The 22,814-nt window shown below is 36.0% G+C and overlaps 1 protein-coding gene across 8 annotated transcripts in view; it reads right to left on the bottom strand.

Annotated features, from left to right (window-relative positions):
• Positions 1-22,814, bottom strand: part of CNTN5 (contactin 5) — a 618,627-nt gene that overhangs the window by 423,967 nt on the left and 171,846 nt on the right. For 7 of the 8 annotated variants that reach the window (XM_039563708.1, XM_039563715.1, XM_010400613.4 and 4 more), the window contains one exon: positions 9,867-9,995. The exons of the other annotated variant lie outside the window; for it this stretch is intronic. The gene's annotated coding sequence lies outside the window, so the exon portion shown is untranslated. The remainder of the gene's footprint in view (positions 1-9,866; positions 9,996-22,814) is intronic. 8 annotated transcript variants of the gene reach the window in all.

Genomic DNA, 22,814 nt, shown 5'->3' with positions numbered 1-22,814 from the left:
AAAATGGAAGACTTACCTAAAGAAGAGCTATATCCACCACATCTATATCTTTAGGAACTCATTAACAATAGGATGTTATCTCTATAAGGAATTAGGTAAGGGAGTTTGGATGAAAAACTGTATTTTCCTGTGCTGCAGAGTTTGGCCAGTCATGCTATTGAAGATGCATCGAGCCTGTATAAAGGAACTGTGATATCCACTACCTTTCTTTTCCTAAATTAAAAAAAAAAAAAAAAAAAAAAAAAATCTTTCTCTTTGAAAAAGTAAAACAAGTATTTACCTCACATTTGCTATGAAAAGCTAAACAAAGTTTTCTCTGAAGTGAGTTTTTCTATGGAACTGCTGACACTTGCTAGTACCGTTCTGTTTCCATTCTACTTGTTCTTAGGATGTCTGGAAACCTTATATGTTTCTGCAAACCAAGGGCTTCAGTTTAAACTAACTAATCTGGATTGAAGGATTTTCAGTGTCAAATTTTGAAAATGGAATTTTGCTGCATAAAACATCTGAAACACTAACTAAGATTACTGCTACAAAATTTAGATGTTGCATTTTACTTGCTAGAAATAGTCGTTTACCTACATTTGTTTTTATACTGCCTAGTCCGCATAAACAATTCAAGTATAAATTCTGTAAAAGATTCCTTGCACTTTAAATAAGTTAACATACCACTTTTATGAGCTTACTGTATAAAAAAGTTACGCTGATGTTTATTTTAATTTTTCATTCATGAAAAAGTTTTCTTGAAGGAGAGTGACTTTCAAAGTCTGGCAAAAATGGAAATAGAATATCAAAAGCCCTTGTTTTACAGTATTCAAGAACAACACTTTCTTTACTGAATGCACAGAAACTCTTTCTTGAAATCTAGAACATATTTAGCCCGTCAGGTAGCATTTCCATCCAGGGTATTCATCAATAGATGTGCTTCCTTCCACATTTTACTATTTTGGAAATAAATTAGTTCTTTCTTTCACCAGTAATGTTGAGATGTTGTGGTCAAAACAGTTTTTTTCATCCACGCAGGCATGAGTTCTTCATCACATAGTTATGGCAGACTATTTTGAGTAATAACTAATTTACTTGTTTGTTTTGTAAATAAATGTAGACTTAAAATTTTACTTGCCATTTACAAATAAATAAATCACTAAGTGTATCATCTGAACTGGGATGATATTTAAATGACTATTCAATTAGAGTACTTGAGATACTAGGATTAAAATTAAATTTTACTTTCTGTGTATCAAGAACTTAAACCCCAGAATTCCTACTGATATTTTAAGAAAGCTGTGGCCCTCTTTCATTTTACATTAATATTTAATTTGAAAGAATTTGGAATAAAAGAAAAGAAGCACTAAAGAAGCTACATTTTTCTTCTTTTGTTCTACAATAAATGGTGAACTACAACTTTAATTTAAAATATTTTAATACAACTTTCAACTGTAAATCACAAAGACTACACACTAGGTTTTTAACATAAAACAGACAGTCCAAGCTTTTAAAGTTCCTTAAAAAATAATAATGAAGAGTGTAGTCAGTTATTCACAAGATCTACTGACTGTAACTCTTGTGTCTCATATAGTATGACTCTTCTCCCTTTCTGGCTAGAAATAAACCTGAGAGAAATCACCCTATAAATATTTTCCCTTGTCAGATATTTGCATTAGGATGACACATATTTTTCCTCTGAATATACATCCTTTTCGTGCTTGCTTCTAGAAGGAGTATGGTGAGCAGCCCACACTTCTATCTGTTTTGGAACCTCAAAGCAGGAAATAACATCCCCACCACAGGCAATGGGCCATGAACTAACAGGGAAAGTTGTGCAACAACAAAAAAAAGATTATACAATAATAACTGTATCTCATAAGAGTCAAAAGGGATAAAATCAGAAGGTGTGAAACGAAAATAAAGGATAATAAACTTGGGATTGATGTGTAAATCTATGTCTTCCTTTTGGCAAATCACTGATAGAAGGTTAATCTCTGATTCATGCTCTTGTAAATTAAAGTTGGTCTCACTCAAAACCCGCAAAAAACAATTCAATCATGTTTTTAAATATTGTCTTATGAAGATAGAGACTGCCTAATTTCCCACTTTTCCAAGAACTTTCATGTCTAGAATACTGTGTCCAGTTTTGGGTCACTCTGTACAAGAAAGAAAGTGACCAGCTGAAGGGAATACAAGGGATGTCACTGAAATGGTGGGGCTGGAGCTCTTGCCCTTTAACAAGAGTCTGGGGCAGCTGGGCTTGCTCAGTTTGGAGCAGAGTTGGCCTTGGGGGGATCTAACAGCAGACCCCAGTGCTATGGGGAAGTCATTGAGGAGACATAGCCAGGCTGTTCAAAGCAATGCAAGCTGGAAAGATGAGAAACAAGAAGTATAAATTGAAATGAGGGAGGTTCATCTGAATATAAGGAGAAACTTTTCCACTGTAAGGACAGAGAGGCAGGGGCACAAGCTGAGAGGTGGTTCGCTTTCCATCCTTGGATGACTTCAGACCCAACTGAAAGAAGACCTAAGCAACCTGGCCTGACCTCCTTAGAGCTGACCTGCCATGATCCAAAGATTGGACTGGAGACTGTCCAAGGCCTTTTTCTATCTGAACAATATGATTTCATGAAATTTTAATTTTATACAGAGCTATTTCCATTTATCAGATCTGGTAGTTGCCTAGTTTATTTCATGGTATAGAAAATCCAGGCAGAAATAAGTTACAAGAACTTATTTTACAGTTGCACAACCAATAAATATGAAGTCTTTACTTTCAAAAAGCCCCTGTGAAATCCCATAAAAAACATGAAAACCAAGGTAAAAGCCAATTATGTGTGTCTGCCAAATTCATTAACATTAACTAATGGGACTGTTGACTTCTAAAATTGCTTGTGTCAGGTGGCAATGACAAACTTGATAAGACAGGAATTGCAGAATGTCACTAAATAGTTTGAAGCTTATTTCTATCAGTATCAAATATTAGATTAAGACAATAAAAATGTTCATATGAATTTGAAAGAATTAGTTACAAATCTTCTTTAGAAACCCCACTGCATATGTGAATAAAAGGATAAAAATAGCTTTCATTCTGAGGACTTTAAATTGGAAAATGAATCCTGCCATAGTAAACAAATAAAAATAATTAGTATAATGACAATATATAATACTGAGCTTTGGTTCTTCTAATTCCTGTCAAAGCAGAATTAATTATTTTTCCTCACAAAACTGCTGATAAAGGAGCTGTGCTGCATATTAGGGATGTTTAATGCTTATTATCAGTGTCTCTTGTTATAGTATATAAAGCTTTAATTTTTGTGTGAGGCTGTGGACTTTCTATTATTTTTAAAGGCATTGCAAAAGACAGAAATATATCTCATTTGCTAAGACCTCTTCTGTACAACATGTCTCTGCAACATTTGAGATATGAATGTGGATTCAGGTTTGAGCACATGAAACAAGATCAAGATCTGTTGACAGCCTCCTTCTCTCTCCTAGTCATGTAAGGCAGCATGGTATAAGCATCTTTATGGTGTTTTACTAGGGGTTTTTGCAAGTCTAGGAAGATAAAACAAGATTTATAAACATATTCTTTGCAAATACTTCTGAAAACTTGAAATGTAAATGAATGTAATACAAAACCAGAAACATGCATGGTATATGAAGTTGTTCTGAAACGTAGTGCCTCTATAAACTGTATGATGAAAATCTTACGTGACTTCAGCTCTCTCAATGGTTTTTTATTATCAATTTCAATTTGTCAGTTTTCTGAGCTTTCTGTACTGAAAAAATATCATGAAAAATATGTGTGTCTTCCAAAATTACCTCTAGCTCAGGGATTTCTACATCTGGCTATCGTCCAAATACATGAATTCCACATAAGATGGTGATATAGCATATCTGGAAAGGCATGGTCAATGAGCTGTCTTCAAGATTCAGTGCTTGTCACTTTGAACATTTGCATTCACTACTCACAAAGTACGTCTGGCTAAAAATGTAAGACTTTTTCCTGCTCATTTCTTAGGAAAGGATGGGTGTCTGTGTGGTATCTTCCCCAAATTCCATCTGCCTGTATCCATTCCCAGTGTGAATGAATGGCTGCCTTGTAGCTAGTCTCAGCCTGGCTGGTAGGAGACAGCAGCACAGTGGGCACAGTCTCAAACAGCTAGGTTTGAGTCTGGACTTCCATATTCACTATGTGGAAAGTAAACATATTTTAGTCTTGATAGAAATTTTGGAGCTGTTTTTAACAAACAATGAAGTCTGCTTGGACCTTAATGGCTTGAAAGGCTTGACTCATTGCTGCCTTCATGAAAAACATGGTGCCTCCCCAGATGAGACCAGAAGTAGGGGTGAGGCCCTACCACACTTAAATTTGTATTAGCTAATCCTTCAGCAGTGGGAAGTGGCACTCTCAGTGGAGTGGCTCTGCATGCAGTTCACTCCTGATTTCACCGGGATTTCTGATGCTGTATCAGCACAGGAATTCACCTCCTTTGAAATTTAAGGCAAGCTTTCTGATTTACTGTGATTGCAAACCAGTCTGATAGGAAGCTGCCTTGGAAAGCAGAAGCCTTACTGCCTTGAAATTTCCATCACATCTAGTATATTGGTTTAGGCACAAAACAAAATGGAATGAAACAAACCAAACCAGAATCTTTACCACTGGATCAACCAATTAATCATTGACCGTACAATCTGTAGATGTGCTGCAGGAAGGAGAGGGTCACAAGGAGAGAACTGAACCACATCTTTTGCAATGATTTGTCATTAGTCTGGGTTCACTGTAATGCCAGACTGAGCCTAAGTAACTATCTTAGGATAAAATTTTTTTCTTCTTTAGATAACATTGGGATGTTTTTTGTATGGAGACAGATTTAAAGGAGATCTGAAAGCTGCGTACATAGGAATTTTTAAAATAGTATTTCTATTTTCCCAATTGTGTGTCAACAGGAGGCAGTGAACCACTATTAATATGCTACCTTTTAGGTTCTCATTAGCCTGTAGTAAGCTGTAAACATATATATCACAATTTAATCCATCAAATTATGTACTCAATATTAATGAAAACTATACTAATATCTGAATAATTCAGAACTATAGTCTAGTAGGACTTCAGATATTACTCGGAAGACTTTTTAAAAAATTATATTAGCATAAAGTCTTAATTTTGTAGTGCTTTAACCTTTGTAAACCTATGGAGCAGCAAAATACAAGATATCATTACAAAATTAAAATAAAGCAACCTGGAAGAACATAAAATAGAAGTCAAAGTAAATGGGTTCAAGATTGAAAGCCTTGAATATTCTAGTTATTTCAATTGCAGACATGTAAGTAGGAAAGGGGAGAATCACTAGTAATTTCAGGCCATGAAAACATGAATTTTCTCAGAATACAGGCATGCTTGTTGTCAACAAGATATCAGTCATATAAACCCCAAACCTCTTAAATCTTATTTTTAAAGCTAGTGTGATTCTATTAACACTACTACCTGTGATTTTCCAGCCTGTGCTGTTCTCCCCACCTCAAAAAGGAAGTTGTTACTCATGTGAGATGATTCAGCTGCTAGCAAAGCAGATGCTAAACTGCTATAGTTTGCATCCAGCAGGCAAAACTTTTTCTGTAAGATAGAAATTCGAGACCATCATATATGAAACAGACTCCAAAGGAAACATTTTCTGATGAGAACAATTACATCTGAAGTAGATTTGATGGCATTTTCTACCTCTAGTATTTTCAGGGGAAATTCAGGTGACTTACCTGCCCAATGCAGGCTTGAACAGCCCTAAGTTAGCAAATCAATAGTTATACATGGAATGCCCAACTGTCACTGGTGTATAGTAAGTAAAGTTTGGTATTACTCTTAACATGATCTTTACATTGATATGGAAAAATGTGATTTCTACGGGAACTTAAATGTAATTAAAAAACCTCAAACCAAAAATATTAGGTATAATCTCAAATCCTTTTAAAATACACTAGATTAAGAATCAGTTTGAATAAACAGTAAACTTTTAAATTTTAGATCCCTTTAACTCTTCAAAATTAAGTAGGTAACATGTGAGAGCAAGTTATCTCAAAAACACAACTCCCAGACAGAATCTCTTCTAGGAAAATACTTTTCTCTGATTGGATAGGACAAATAATGAATATTCAAGTAGTCAAGATTTATTTAATTAATATTTAAATGCAGGGTCTTTTTTTTCCTGGTAAGAATCACATGGTGTATGTAATTTAAAGCATCTTGGTTCTCAGAAAATTATGTTAAAGATAGAAATTCAAACAATAAGGGCAAAATCTAAAATGATCACTTTTATGCTCAAAAAATCATACTGAAATTATGAAATAATCAAGACCCTGAACACCACGATGTTGGGGTCCCTCCCCCTGCCATGGAGCCCTGGGGGGGAGACACGGGGTCTCCGATAGTGAGACTTCCTCCTCAGCACTTTTTAAGCCCATGCAGCACAAAAAAAATAATAAGAAGAAAAAATCCGAGGAAAATGGTACATTTATCACCTTCAGAGCCATAATGTTTCTTTTTTAGCAAGGAGAGAGTTAGTGTGGGTAGCTTTAGCTGGCTGTATGTTGAAAAAACAGCCTTGCTTGATAGGGAGAACTGTCCTCATGGAACATGAATTGGCAAAAGGCCAGAGTCTGTAAGGAAAATTCAAAACCAGTTGCAGCAGAGCAGCAACCCAGAGCTAAAGTATAAATTTTCAAAATAATGGAGTCATTATTTAACACATGAAGTACTCAATAATACAAATTTTTTTTTTTCCCTGAATAAATTATAATAATCATTAGAAGTGAATTCAGTAAACACTTTTTTCACCCATAGTTTTGAGTGAGTAGAATTTCTGGCAGGTACCCAAACAGGTCACCACGAGCAGGATAATGTAGCAATCTGTTATCATTAGCTCTGTTGGAAAGGTTCTGAACACAGTGGAGAGAATTAAATGACCTGGAAAACTCAGTCTATGGAAAAGTCTATTGTACTCATCTCTGTTATTTCCACCTCTATGCATCACTGGAATAGTGGAACAGCAAGATTTGCAGTGGTGACAAAGATAAAGGTCATTTTTCTGTTTTTCTTTCATCCAGCTTGAGCCGTTTAAGGACTGTTAAATTCTGCACATACAGAAAATGACTAATTTCTGCCAGGTCCTTCCACTCTCGTGGTGTGTTAGTCTATTGAAATCTTCACGTTTGAAAGACATTGCAGACTTGTCTTTTAAAAGTCACTGCTACTTTTCTTCCTGGCCATCATTTTTACAACTGTCAGAATTTCAGATCATCCAAAAAAACAATATACAAGCCCCCTATACAGCCTATTTGAGCAACTGTTTTTCCTAAACCGTGCAATTTTTTCCAGCAAAACTTGAAAGAAAGAGCAGTTCTTAACAAAGGTATTAAATCTAATCACTATGACAAGTTCCACATGGTGAAGGTAGATACTATAAAGAGAATGACATAGCCTATTCGAAAATATGCATCAGAAACATTTCCATTGTTTATATAAACTTTGTTGCTGTTGTTCTCCATTTATTTGAGTGGTTAACTTAAAACGAAGAATGTGACTTTGATGTGCACAAGCTATTCTGATTAAACAGTTTTGTATGTAAACCTTATTCCTGGTAAATCCAACTAAAGATAAATCCACAGCAATGAAAGAAAAGAAACAGGGGAATCAGCAGAATCTTAGGCAAAAAAAAAAAAAAAAAAAAAAAAAAAAAAGAGCTCTTTTGCATTTTGGGAAAGGAGGGATGAAAGGATGCCTTGACCTCAAAGTTGAGAAAAAAGTTTAAGGGACTGTAGGCAGGGAAGCTCAGTGTTTTCCCTAAATCTGTTTTATTTCATGCTGTGTACTCACTGAGAGGCTAAGGGCATGGACTACCAAATATATGGTTTTGACAGCATATTCTTCACCAGTAAATAAGCAGCTCCTGCTTGGGCATAAAATTATGTCAAATCATCTTTCTTCTTTACAGAAGCGCAAAAAAAATACAGCACAATTTGTGTTTCACTGGAAATTTATGTTATTTTTTACATAGGAATTTCTATATTTGAGCACTTTATCCTTTATGACAAATGAACCACATGGATTTAAGAAACAGGCGCAAGACTCAGTTTTGCTCTGTTGCAACAGAGGATGAATTTAACATCTCACACAAAGGCTGGCAGGCCAGAAGTTGGTTCTGTCATTTGATATTATAGATTAATGTAGAAAGAATATCTTCATAAATGATCCTGAAATATTTGTCAAAATTTGACTACCATAAACCTCCAGCCTAAAGACTAACAGAATTCTGGAACAGCATACACAATTATTTAGCCTATAAGAAGTTATTATTTTGAGAAACAAAAATCTGTGGGAAATTAAGTTCTCGAACATTATGTCTTAACTTTTCTATTCTTTGGCAAGAAGGATAAAATAATGATTTTTCATTTATATCCTGGGAAAAAAAATCCTCTTCCCTCTTGTCTTCTCGTATCACTTCTTGCCCCTCAAAACCATTAAAGACACCTCTTAGATTCCAGAAATCCTGCTTTGCATGCATTTAAAACCAAAATTTTTTTATATAACAAATATCCTTCAATAAATCCGCTGCTCTTACAGCACTTGTAGAGAAAAAAAACACAACAAGTTAAAATTCACTTTCCAATCTTTCCTATGCTTTTAGTGCAATACATTTCCAAGAGCAGGAAAATGAGTTAAACTGTGTTATATTTAAAATGACACTGTGAATCTACTCATATCAAGTTCATCAGTTCTAATTCAGTTATGTCTTTTGGAGGTCACTGTCTGTCTCATTCATTACAATGGCTTTCTAGTTCTCTGGTATGATTCTCAATTAGTTGGGTAGGCAGGTAAAACATCTGACATCTAACAATGAACTATGTTCTTCCAAATATGTTTTCACAGCTACACATTACACTTTAGCAAACTCTTTACCTTAACCCATTAATAACCACAGTTTGAAGTTAAGAATAAAGACTTCACTCAAAAATTAATTAGAGGTGTTCTGAGCTACATGATCATAAGTCATTCAGTTGTGAAATGATAAAGCACACCAGCTAACAGATAACTGCAGAAGTTTACTCCATTTTATTTCAATCTGTGGCTGTACTCATGATAAATTCAAAGTGAGTAACCATCATTCATCTAGATAGTGAACGTCAGATTCAAATGACTCAAATATACAGCTACTGTTTTGCAATGGTTTGTATCACAACAGGCTGTTAACGAACAGAGCACTTTCCATATTCACCTGCGGCGTTAATACAGATTTGTATTTATTCAATACTCTAGCAAAGTATGCTCTGAGTTACACTAACCACTTAATATAAGTTGGGAAAAAACTTTACCTTGTAACAGGGGGCATTATCCTTGACCTTTGTGGAACTTGCTTGTGATTTCAGAGTCATGCAACAAACCCACCATATTCTAGACCTAGACCAGGCCACACTGAAATACCTGAGAGGTTAGACGTGCAGTATAGACTTTGTGACTTGTCCACAGAGATTCCCAGAACTAATGATATGCTACTAAACATGGCACAAAAATTAGATTTAAAAACGTATTCAGTGCATTCAGGCTAGGAGTATACTGCAGTGACTATTTTAAAACACTTACAAGGAGTGGTAAACACTTTCAAAACAGAACCTCCTACAAACCCATGGTGAGAAACATAACAATATCATCCATAAAACTAGATTTTTTTTTTTTTTAATCTCTGTTCCATTTGTAACCTTATTCAGTTTAAATTGCTCATGAGACCATCTGTGTTTGATTTGAACTTTATAAACTAATAAAGGCAAAAAAATAAAGACAACAAAACATATCCCAAAAGCAGTTTTGTCTAAATATCCAGTACCTCAACTTTCCTATTGGCTGTTCTTCAAAACAGAGATGATCTCCACAGATTAGGTCCTGTATGAGTGAAAGCCGATGATGCTCAGGAGCTGTACTGGATCGAAATGTATTAGGACTCCTTTTCCGTAATCTGTGGGGGGAAAAAAGTTACATGTGTATGTAGAGCTGTATTTGAAGTGCTAGGTGTCTCAAACCTTCTTCTCTGTGGACATATGTTCATTTGGCTCTTTATGTTTCATTCCTTGCATGTTGCATGACACGGCAGTGTTGGTTGACTGTATGAATTTATTCTGAAATACCTGTCTTGCTTCAGAGTGGATACAGCATTCAAAAGTGTTTGTTTTATGCTGTTTGTTGGAAAAAATTACAACAAGAGCAAGAAATTATGAGAAGTAAGAGAAATTAAGGTTTCTTTTTTATCTGCTACCTTTTAAAGAAAGGATAGTGTTGGGAAGAATGGAAAAGGTATAGGTTTACATTATTAACCTCTTATGTTCATGTATACTCATCTATAATGGCAGGAATATAAAATAATTTCTGTTGTTTGAATTTAAACCAGCTCATGAGAATTTTCTATAGATGCTTTCTCACAGGAATTTTTTAGTGACCTTTTCCAGATAACATGCAATTACAACTTTGTTGATTATTTCATTTTCAAAATACTCATTTGAAATTACACTAGAGGCATGTGTCTCCATTTAGCTTATTATCCTAAAAAAAATAGAGCATGACTTCCTTAAAATAATTATTGTTTGAACTCTTCAATCATTAAATTAAACTGACATCAGAGAAATCACCACACTTCTAATAAATTTGAACAATTGCTAGCAACCTCAATTAGGAAAGCAAAAACACCCCTAACCACTCCCCCTGAAAAAAACAACCAATCAAAAAAAACCCAAAAAAACAAACAAAAATCCCCCCAAAACCTAAACCAAAAAAGACTGTTGTGATGTTACATGAGCATTTGGATTAATTTTCACATGGAGGCTAAAAAACAGTCTTTTTCCTGAAAAAGTGTTCATTAACTAAACAACACAGTTGTATCATCTTAAAGCTTTTCCTTTTTTCATTTTCTTGTATTCAACCTGAGTTAAGTTTTCAAATGCTTCTTCCCTTGACTTTCTCAATCTTTCATCCTGACTAAATCAGGAGAATGTGTTCATGTTCCAGTTTACTGTCTACTTCAACTGCTTTTCTGGGAAACAAGCAGCAGCTGGAAGTAAATATATTAAATAGTTCTGAGCCTAGTCAAACCAAACCAAACAAATAAATAAAAGGCAACTAACTGTCCTAATCATACCTGTTTATGTGATTGGCAGGAAATGTATTAGATGTCTGTTGTGGTTTGAAGCTGGCTAGGTGTCAAGCTACACGAAATTTATTACTTTTTATAAGGGGAAATAAAAATTATTGAGGAAAATAACTACAATGTCCAAATTTCTTCTACCAAAGCACTGTGGTAGAACTGACTCCCAGTTTCATAGCTAATTCACTTGAGAATTATGAACGATCTTCCCTCACTCAATTAACCTTGGAGTTCAAATTAAAAATTTTGCCTAGACCTTGCCTTTGAAAGGCACTGATTCAGGGACTGGAGAGCAGCTTTGACTTACACTGCATATTTTGAAACAAACAAACCAACTAACAAACAAACAGTACAAGGGAGAAAATCTGCTGCTGTTCTTATTAATTTTTTTGTAGCCCAGACTAGAGGATAAGGATTTACCTAAGTGATATCAAAGCTCTTCCCTGTACTGCTTGAATGATTCGAAGCTGCATCTGCAGTCCAGCACCCACTTAGATCTGTGAAGCAAAGGAAGGCAATCTGCTCATCCTTCTTTTAGAGTTGGCTCACCTCACAGAAAACAGCAAAATTTTATAAAGACTATGAAGACAAAGATCAAAGAAATATATTCATGAAACCACCATATGGGAAGAGAGAGAATTAGATCTTTCCCGTCCCTTACAGTATTTATATGTTTTTCATTTGCTAATGAAAATGCCCAGTGTAATCGAATACCCATATGAATACCAAGTACCGTACTAATACACTCTTCTCTGGTCTATTTGTTATCCAAATCACCAAGTATTAAAAGCTCATGGTCTAATAAACCTTCAAAGCTGCATTTCATAGTGCAGCTTTGACACTTTAATAAGGAATGTCATCCCTCCCTCCTGTCTTTTAAGCACCTGTTTGTTAGCAACTGTTTAGAGACACATCCTAAAATAGGTGAAACTTTACTCGTCCTTGGAAGACAGGTTCAATTCCCGTCTCTGACAGAAGCACTTCCACATAACCACTCTTTATTTCATTTGACTACACCATGAGCTTCTCCAGTCAGCACCCAGATATTGCAGATCTCAGCCCTGAAGCATTTATGTAAAAGTTAGAAGAAGCCCTAGATACATCTCTGAGTGGAATGGATTCTGTAGCCCAGCGAATAAGATATTACCACTGCTATCAACATGCCATGATCTTTGTACAAACTTTTCAAGGCCATAAGGCAGCCAGGTTTACTTTGCCTGCACTTGTCTTACCTAGGTAAACTCAGTTATAGTTGCTAGAGCTTAGCAGCAATTTTTGAAATGGCCAAGAAACTAGGTCTGTTTCATTTTACTTTTGCTTATCCTTCCATGGTAAAATTTTCGTACATGTGGTAGTAACAAGTAGTTTTTCTGTATAGAATCTGATATTTATGAATCTAACATAGCAACATAGCATAGAGGAATATATTTGTGGTATGACAAAACAGACCTTGAACCGTGGGACACAGGATGCAGTGCAGAGAGGGGAAGACATAATGATAAGAAATAGGATACAACCTGATGTTCATGACCCAATAACTATAAACACCCTACTAGTGACTAGCTAAGGCAGTACAGACCTGGCAAAACCACTTTTAAAGGCAGCAAAAAGAACAAAGAACAGGTATCTAACATATGTAAAATATGCCATAATTAGTAATTCCAGAAGAAGCAGCACTTGAAAAATAGTGACGAATAGCAAGTTGTGAGAAAGTTGGCAAACATAGAAAAAATCCCTATGTGAGTCTAAGGTGAAGAAGAAGAAAACATCTACATGAGTACTTGTGAAGCACTAAGGATACATTAATTAGCTGCACCCGCTCCCCATGCTGAAGCCAACATTTAGATCCACATGTTGGGAAATCAAACTTAATAGGATAAAAGTGCTAAATATCAGGAGTGTGTGTATGGAAATTTCAACTTCTTCTATGATAGTATCATTTCTGTTACTTTCAATTTATTTCTTCTTTTCTTTATTTTCCTGTAATAATAGGTACTGAACTAAAAAGAAATCTCAAAGAGATAGTTAGGATTTAAATTATACTAACAATAAACTATTGAATCTATATACAAGATGTGTTTCTCTTTTGGCCATAAAAATACCTTGAGCATAATAATTCTGCTTTTTCACAGCACCTTTTGAAACGAATTCCTAGATATTATTAAGCTGATCAATCATTTGCTTGCAAAGCTTACAGCTACACCTGGGAAAGAAAGGCATTGCCCATAAGAATCATGTCATTTTGTGGTGTTTCATATTTATATGTTTTTTATTTTGTAATGGAAATTAAAACCATACAAATTGCCTTTTGACAATAATAATGCCAAATCACTCCTCTTAGTATAGTTCAAAATTAACTTTTCTGTTTCCTTGAGTTTCTTTCTCTTGTATAAGTTACAGAGGTATATATCCATGACCTGTTTGAGTGTGTGTGTATAATATAAGCTATCATTCTGTGTTCATCCGTATCTATATGCCAATACATTATATTTTATTTTATTTTTAAACTGATTTAACATGAATTAACAGAAATAATTCATCTGAATTTTTTACTGCTAATGGTCACAGATTTCATTTTTAAAAACTTGGGTGTTTTTGAAAATAAATATAAATCTGTATTATTTTCAGCTTTGTACTGAAAGTCAAAAATATAGTTGCAAAAGAAATGTTGTGCAGTAACATGGAAGCATGATGCATTAAAAGGAAAAGAATCACAATTTATTCAAACATTTTATTAGATATAAACATCTGCAGATCACTGAATTCCACAGAAGGTGGGCTAGCCATTAGGTTTCAGTAACTGAAAGAAACAATAAATCACAGCTTTTACTTTTACAGCCCATTACACACAAAGGTCTAAAACCTTTCTATTTGCAAGCATCAGAGTACTCTAGCTGCAGAGTCTTTAACTTTCCAACTTTCTGTGACTAATAGATGCTATACTGTAGAATGAACAGGAAATTAGAGTGGAGAGAGGTGTAAAATCAGTATCCTCAGAAAGGCTGTGCAGGAGGGATGTGAAGAATAGCTCACTGTAGGGCTATGCTGTCTCCCAGTGATCCTCAGACAAGACAGATTACATTCTCATTGATGACCATTTAAGAATCAGTGCATTTTTATATGTTAGAAAGGAGAAGCAATTATAAAACTATTAAATATAGCTTTACATATCAGGAAGGGCAAGGTAGGAGAGGCAAATAGAAAGGTAATAGATATGGGGAGATATTTGTTTGAGACCTGCTGTAGTTGGCAAAATAAACCAGCTTGATAGTTGTATAGATCTTTCTCCTGCTTTTGACCTCACACAGGAAAGTCATGCGCTTCTAAAAATTCATTCTGTGTAGAAGGGTAAGTCCTTTATTTTTCATTAAAATATCCTGTCAGTTGACTTGCCCTTTAGCATTTATTAAACAAGTCTACTATTTCTGATATAACATGGTTCAGAAAAAATAGTTACCTTCTTCTCCCTTGTCTATTCAGTAATTCCACCTTTTTTCTTGAAGTGGCCAAATCAGATCTTTATCCCCCTTAGTTTAGCCTCTTTCCTATGGTGTCAAATGGGCTCACAGTCCCCAGCTACTTTGAAAACATGTCACAGCATCATCAGCTGCGTGGAAAAGAGAAGCTTCTCTAAGAATGCAATACCTCCCACATCGAACTGGAGGAAACTCCAGGCACCCTCAGACAGATGAAGCAGGTTTCACTATCTGTGTCTGTATTACAGGGAAGAGGTTCCTGCTGTGCAACCAGACTACCTGGTGACTGCAAGGCAGACAGCACCATCCCCAGCAAGCACAGTTTCCATTAAGATCAAAGACTACTGTGTTCCTAAATGTCCTCTGGGAGGCCTTGTACTGTAGGCTACACTGAAGAATAAGCTTGCAATAAAAAACCCCAAGTATTTCTACTATGTATGTGTGTTTCAAGCCTGCTTTTGAATTCTTAGTGCAATGTTTTCCATTTAGAGTCTTTTTCTTCTACTTTTTTCTTCATTCTATTTCTGGTACTGTGCAGTCTTCACAGGGGAAGATTACAAGGAGTGTAAGTATATCGGGACATCTTAATGGCAAGAAATTCCTCCTTAGACTGGGCCATATTTCAGCCCAAGCCTTTTTAAAATACAATTTAAAATAGAGCTTAAGCGCATAAAACTACTCCATGAGTTAGCTATTTCTCCCATCTCACATTAACCTTTAATGTTTGAATTTACCCATATAGAAATCAAACATATAATGCAGGAAAGGGTTTCTACTGGTTTATTTGGAACTGTGAAAGCATTTCTTCCTTATGTGATGGGCAACTGTCTGGTCAGCCTAAGAGAAGCTCTGTCTAATTCTGAACTTAAATTGAGAAGAAAAATATTCCATTTAGGAAGCAAAAGACAAATCCTGAAGTGATGAGGAATTATTTACTCGCACAAGGGAATGGTAGATACCACACAGTGAGTGGCAGGTGATGACCCTCTTCCATGTCTTTCATAGACTTAACCAGTAGGAAAATTTTTAGGAAGCCTGTGAGTCTAGGAATTTCTTTCAGATATATGCACATAATCTGAAACTCAGTAATTTCAAAACAATAATTTCATAATACACTTTTACTCTGGTAGACATAAGTGGAGACTGTTATTCAAGTCCTTAAATATGTAGCAACACATCCATCTTTAAATTTAAAGGATATATTGATATTCACAAATAATTTTGTACTGCCTACTGACATATGCCTTCCACCTACAAACTTATATTGATTGTTGCCATATGATTGTTTGTTGATATTGACTGTTGCCATACTATTGCTTGATAAGATATCATTGATCGCTGATAGTAATTTTTAATTGCTATATATATATATTCACTTTGTTAATCCTTTTTATATTTGCTAGTGATGATTTCTGTGGTAGGATTCTTGTTAGTGCTGATTTTGGTAGTATTTTTGATACTCTGTAATAGTGTAGATAAATTTGGAGGAATAAAAGCTTCTATTTCCGTGTGTATTACAGAATCCTACAAACCCACTGCAGCAATTTCTGTACATGCAAAAGCTGTGTAAACCTGGGTTACACGGGTCATGACATGCTATTGAGTTTAATCTCACCTTTTTTCATGCATATTGTCATCTCATAGTGCAATCTTCTCCAGGGGCTGTGTCACGCAACTAAGCTTGTTCTGACACAGTAAAACATACCAATATTGATGGGAGAAGGAAAGTGTGAGAGCTCCTTGCCCAAACCTGTTTTCCAACTCCACTCCAACTGGATCTTCATGTTCTCTTATAGGGCCACCTTTCTACCAGACATGATGTTTTCTGCTGACACTGCCGCGGCATCACTGTTAGTAAAAGATTACCCTTTGGAAACAAGCCCCCTGTTGTTTCCAGTTGCCAGTGCAAATACTCATTTCATGGTAAACTCCTCTGAACTCAACTTCTGTTGCATCTGTTTGCACAGATTCTTTTTAACTGGGGAAAAATACTTATTTTCAAGTTTAACTAACAGGATGTTTTCTTTCAACTTGGTAACCACACATGATTTTTCATGGATGTATGTCACTATCTAGGAGGAAAGACAGAATTATGACTAATCGTGTTTCTCTCTTTTTTTGACTCATAATGTATGCAATAATGTGGATCAGTGTGCAGTGAAGACTGTCTCAAGTCTTGTTTATCAGAAGACCTGGCAAATTGCCACAATCTAGCAAAGGGAGTCTAAGTTTCTTTCTGGTCTTGTTTGTAAAGCTTCCAGTATATGTAACATAATAATACTAACATGGCTGAGGAAATATCTCATTATATAACACAAGCAATCCTGAAAAGTTTTCTAAACATTTTCAATCAACAAACCTTGTGAAGGCTATTATTTTCTATTTGCAGATAGGAAAATCAAGGAACAATATTTTTCAAGTCAGCATTAAAAAAAAAAAAAGCTTGAAATCACCTAGAGTTTTGAGATATTGACTTTGAAATGCTCTAATACTATCCACATTGTTGAATATGTCAAGTACCTGCAACTCTCATCACCTTTAACTGCTGTTCTCTCAGAACAAAACTCGGTGGTAGGTAACAAAAGGAAGACACCCGAACTTTGTACAGCTGCTTGCAAATTTGGGCCTTCCAAGTGATTTTCACGAAGTCAAACAGTGAGCCACTGTCTAAACAGTGAAAGAAATTAAGTCTCCTGCCTGTCACTTTACTTTGGAAACATGCTTCTTCTCATTCTTTTTCTCCTTCAATTAGAAAAGAGTGATCTATTAAAGCAGCAAGGAAAATAGCATTCCTTAATAAGTCACTACAAGAGAATACGTAATGCAGGAGTAAAGATCAGACAATACGCAGTGCCTGTAACTAAAAACCAGTTAAGGACAAAAGATGACTAAACTATTCTCTCATGCAAAGGTACTGAGAGGCAGCACCATGATAACTGCAGAGGGAGGGAATCTCAGTGGCTGAATTGTGGCCTCAGTAGCTTTGCCATGTCATTCAGAGCATTTCCTACCCAAGCCGTGGTGAAAGTAAGTTGCACTGGGAAATGACACATAGATGCCACAATTCTGTGCAAATTAAACATATGTGGAGCTAATGAGATAAAAAACCAGAGATATATTTTAGGGCTAGTCATACAAGCATTTAATGAAGATCAGCAGAGTATATTTCTTTGTTTACTAAGTGGATGATAAGGGGGCAGATACATACTTTGAATGCTTTAAACATAGGAAAATTTCTTTCTAAAAATATCAGTTTAGTTAAAGCCGTGTTGAAATTGTGATAGAAAAAGTGTGATTTGGAACAGATGCCAGATATAGAACTATTAAGGGATGAATGCTAAAGACACGAATTTGTATTAAAAACGTTATTGCAACACACATGAGTGTCTGCACACTGACATTGCTTTCATTGCTTCCATAGTGTGAGCCCAGCTGACTGGGCTAAAGGCTGAAGCCCTCTCCATCACCCTGGGACTATTAAGTGCCCACAGTTTTCCTCTTACTCTCTTTCCCACATCACCTTGTGCCTCAAATCCTGATTAGTTTGAAGCTAGTGCAGCTCTGTCCCGGAGAACCCACTAGACCTTTGTTTCTTCTCATTACTGTAGTTCTGAACACCTTCCTTTCTGCCCTCCTTCTCTTCCTCCATTTCCCCTTTCCATTGCTTGTCTTTATCAACCTTAGAAGTTAATCTCTGCTAGAGGCTAAAGTAAAATGCGGGGCGAGGGACATGGCTTCATCTGGAAAAAATTCATTATAGATCCAGATGAAGGTGCCTGGCTTAGCTAATCACATGCCAACATCTCTATGTGCTTCTCATGCTTTACCCTTTTTCTTTTTTAATCTCTCAGTGTTTTCCAAATGAATAATGCTTTTCCTCTTAGTGTTGGAACTCTAAAATATTCAGAGTTGCTTTGATATATTATTGAAAAAGTCATCATATTATTGGTGCATGGAGAAATATTATCAAGTAAAGATCTCTCCAGCTCATCTTGTGACACAAGTCCTAATAATATTTCTAATATTATTCTTCTAACAACATATAGCCTACTCAGGGAACTGCAGACCATCCAGCCTTACCTCAGTCTCTGGGAAGGTTATGGATCAGCTAATGCTGGATACTATTTCCAGGCACATGAAGGACAAGAAACTCATCAGGAACAGTCAGCATAGCTTCCCGAAAGGGAGGTCATGCTTGACCAGCTTGATAAACTTTTACAATGAAATGACTGACCTTGCAGAAGCAAGGAGAGCAGTGGCTATTTTCTACCTGTACTTCAGTAACACATTCACACTGTCTGTGGTAAGGTCCTCGTAGATAAGCTGCTGATGTATGGGCTGGATGAAAAGACATTGAGATGAAATTAGAACTGACAGAATGGCAAGACCATTCTGGTGTTGATCAGTGATGCAATATTTAATTGGAGGCCAGAGACTGGTGGTGCACTCCAGGGGTCAATACTGTGTCCAGTCCACTTTAATACTTTAATTAATGATGTAATGATGATACTCTCATCAAGTTTGCAAATGACGCAGGAAGAGTGGCTGTTACACCAGAGGATCATAGAATATCCTGAGTTGGAAGGGTCCCACCCATAAGGATCATTGAAATCCAGCTCTGGGCTGTGCACAGGACATCCCAAGAATTAGACCATGCACCTGAGAGCATTGTCCAAACACTTCTTGAATTCTATCAGGCTTGGTGCTGTGACCAGCTCCAGTGCCCAACCACCCTCTGGGTGAAGAATCTTTTCCTGGTATTTAACCTAAACCTCCCCGACACAATTTCATGCTGTTCTCTTGAGTCCTATCACTGAACACCAAAGACACCAGTGCCTGCCTCTCCACTTCCGCTCTTGAGGAAACTGCAGACTCCTCAAACTCCTCAAACTCCTCTTCTCTTTATGAAGATTCATATAAGATTATTTTCCGAAATAAGTGAATATTTCATTATTCTGAAAGAAAAGTATTTTTTCTTTTAAACAAAGAAAACTACCATGCACCAGAAACAGTATTTCCTTCAAATTGCTTGTGACTTCTTTTTGGAATTTCACAGACTTTTTTGCACTGTTGCTCGTAGCTTCCCTTGGAAGGACTGGAGTAATAAATCTCTTCAATAATTATTAGGTAGGTTAGAAAATCATAGTAGCATGTATCCTACTCAACAAGTGAGTGCAACAAAGCAAAGTGCATGATCCTTTTTGCTGCCAGTATACTGAGGTATGCACTAGAAATTTACAGGGCAAAGCGCATAGGCATATTTTTTAGCCCATTTTTGCCTTAAAAAGGTATTTCAGGGCCATAAGTGGGCACAAACCCAGTTATTGTTTTGCAGTGAGCTTGCTTTGGTGAAAAGAAAACACTGACTGTTAAATCATCCTTAAGTCACCAGATATTTTTCTTGTGTCATTTGAAGTCCAGCAGAGGTAAACTATGAATTTTCAATGTAAAACTGCATTCATAAGCTTAACTTGTTTGATAAATGGGCTGTATTTAACATTCCTTGTCAATTGTGTGTTGTGTCTGTTTTTAAGATGGTTTACATTGCTCCATTAGCAAATGAAATATTATAAAATTAAGCTGGGTTTGTACTTCCATACAGGGAACAAATGTGTGATATAGATACAAAATCCAATTCAAAATAAATTATTATTATTATTGTTACCACCATCCTTTACTGTGCTCAGGCTTTTTTGCTCAAATCCTAAATAAACAGCCCAAAGAGTAAAAGTGAGAAAAATCCTGTGCTGAGATAAAAACAGTTTAATAGGTAGAAAAAAGCTGTACACACAAGCAAAGCAGAAGAAGGAACTCATTCACCACTTCTCATGAGCACGTGGTCAGCCATCTCCAGGAGCACCAGGGTTCCACCATGCCTAACAGTGACTCTGGAAGACAAACTTCATCACTCTGAACATCCTCCCCTCCCTCTTTCTTCCTTTCCCTCCTTCTTCCCCCAGCTTTATATGCTGAGCATGATGCCATATGGCATGGAATATCCCTTGTGTCAATTGTTGTCAGCTCTCCCGGACGTGTTCCCTCCCGAGACCTTGTGCATGACCAGTGCCCTCACTGCCAAGGCAGTACAAGAAATAGAAAAATCTTTGACTCTGTGTTAGCTCTGCTCAGCAATAAGTACAACATACCTGTGTTACCAACACTGTTTTCACCACAGATCCAAAACACAGCCCAATACTGGCTACAATGAAGAAATTAATTATATCCCAACAAAAAGCCAGTATAATCAGCCCAGAATATTTTTTTTCAGTTTTCTCTCGGATTAGCAAGGTCAAAGTAGGGAGCAATTTACACTAGGGACCCATTCAGCACAGCATGATGAGATCTGTATATCAAAGTGTTAGATCAGTTCCCTACAAGATGCATTTGGCCCATGGAGTTTACTGTGAGGTAGGTTAATCTGTACTGAACATTCACAGAATCATAGAATGGTTTGAGTTGGAAGGGACCTTAAAGATCACCTAATTCCAACCCCTCTACCATGGGCCAGGATGCAACTCACTAGATCAGGTTGCTCAGACCTCCAACAAGCCTGGCCTTGAACACTTCCAAGGATCAGGCATCCACAACTTCTCTGGGTAACCTGTTCCAATGCTTCACCACCTTCTGAGTAAAGAATTTCTTACTAACATCTAATTTAAACCTGCCTTCCTTCAGTTTAAAATCAGTTTCAGGAGCTCGAGGGCCTTTGCTGCACTCTTGGAGAGGAATTTCCCATTTTATGTCTTTGAAATCTGTTTAATACATACCAAAACCACACTGTAAATCCAATATAAACACAAAGAAGGAAGGGCAAAGTACTTACATCAAAACCACACTAGCCCTTTGAATCAAAATGCTGATGTGTTCCCTTTTTCCTTTCTTCCTCTTCCCTTTCTTTTTCTGTTTCAGCTCCCACTTTACCCTTCCCCTTTCCTCTCCTGAACAAGAAACATCTCATAATTGCTTGACGTTTCCCAAGGAAGAGAATTATCTCCTGAGTAGCTGAGCTGCTATCATGGAACACTGTATAATGTTTAAGAATTATAATCAATATTTATAACAATTTTCTGTACAACAAGTTGAGTCACATTAGCAGACAGGAGTGAAAAGTACATGTATTCATTAAAAGAATTAAAGCAGCAGCAGCAGGTCCTCTGCTTAAAATTTGAATTGCATCCCTCTTGAAAGCACTTGCCTCTTTAACCAGTTACTCCTTTGTGAATGACAGATTGACTGGCTTTTAAAAATGTCATCCTCTTACTCTTGATACACAAGCACAAAAATTTCAAAATTTTTATTTTGACTTTGATAAGGAAGGTGGGTGGAGCAATAAGTCAGGTTTTGTTTTGAATATGTTTGAGGATGGGGGAAATAACCTTCGATGTATTTGATTAATGAACTTTCTACTGAAGTTTGGCATGAGAGCATTAAAGAAAATACTGCAGAAAAAAAAAGACAATTTTATGAAGATACTCTTAAAGATGTAGCAATTAAAACATTTATGTAAGTAGTGTAATTGCTGTATATTAATTTCAGCATGCAAAACTGGAATCCATCTATCCTTAGACACAGTTGTCAGAAGCCACCTTAGCAAATTGCTGTTCCATACATGCATACTTGTCCTTAATTTTAAAAAGATATTGATCTGTCATTATTGCATAGAATGAGCACCCATCTCTTTTCCTCCTCTATCAATAAGATGGCAATTTCTCATGAAAAACTAAAATAATTTGGATTTATGTTGACAAAACATCAGTTACAAAGGGAGCAGATATAGAAGTTTGTTTAGGCGTATGCTCATGCTGGTACGAACCAAAAAAAATCTTATATTTGTTTCTCAAGTGAAAATTAGTAAGTTAAAAAAAAAAAAGGAAAGAAAAAATTATAATAAAGGATTTTCCGTACAGATTTTTCTATAAATTCCAGAATAACTATTAATCACCAGAAAAAACTAACCTGATTTTGTGAACGCTCTTCATCTAAACAAATGTAGCCGTGACTCTTTGTATTAATGATTGTTATTCTAAAATCTTTATTGTTTAAATAAATATGCTATTTATCATCACAAAATCCCCTCATGGTATTATATGACTTCTCAGTATTGCAACAACCAGTATATAAACCATAGTAGCACAAAGGTTCCAAGGTAGCTAACAACAGCTGG

Source organism: Corvus cornix, chromosome 1 (assembly GCF_000738735.6).
Source record: "Corvus cornix cornix isolate S_Up_H32 chromosome 1, ASM73873v5, whole genome shotgun sequence".
NCBI lineage: Eukaryota > Metazoa > Chordata > Aves > Passeriformes > Corvidae > Corvus > Corvus cornix.
Note: the sequence above shows the minus strand (reverse complement) of the source record. Positions and strands in the feature narration are given on the sequence as shown.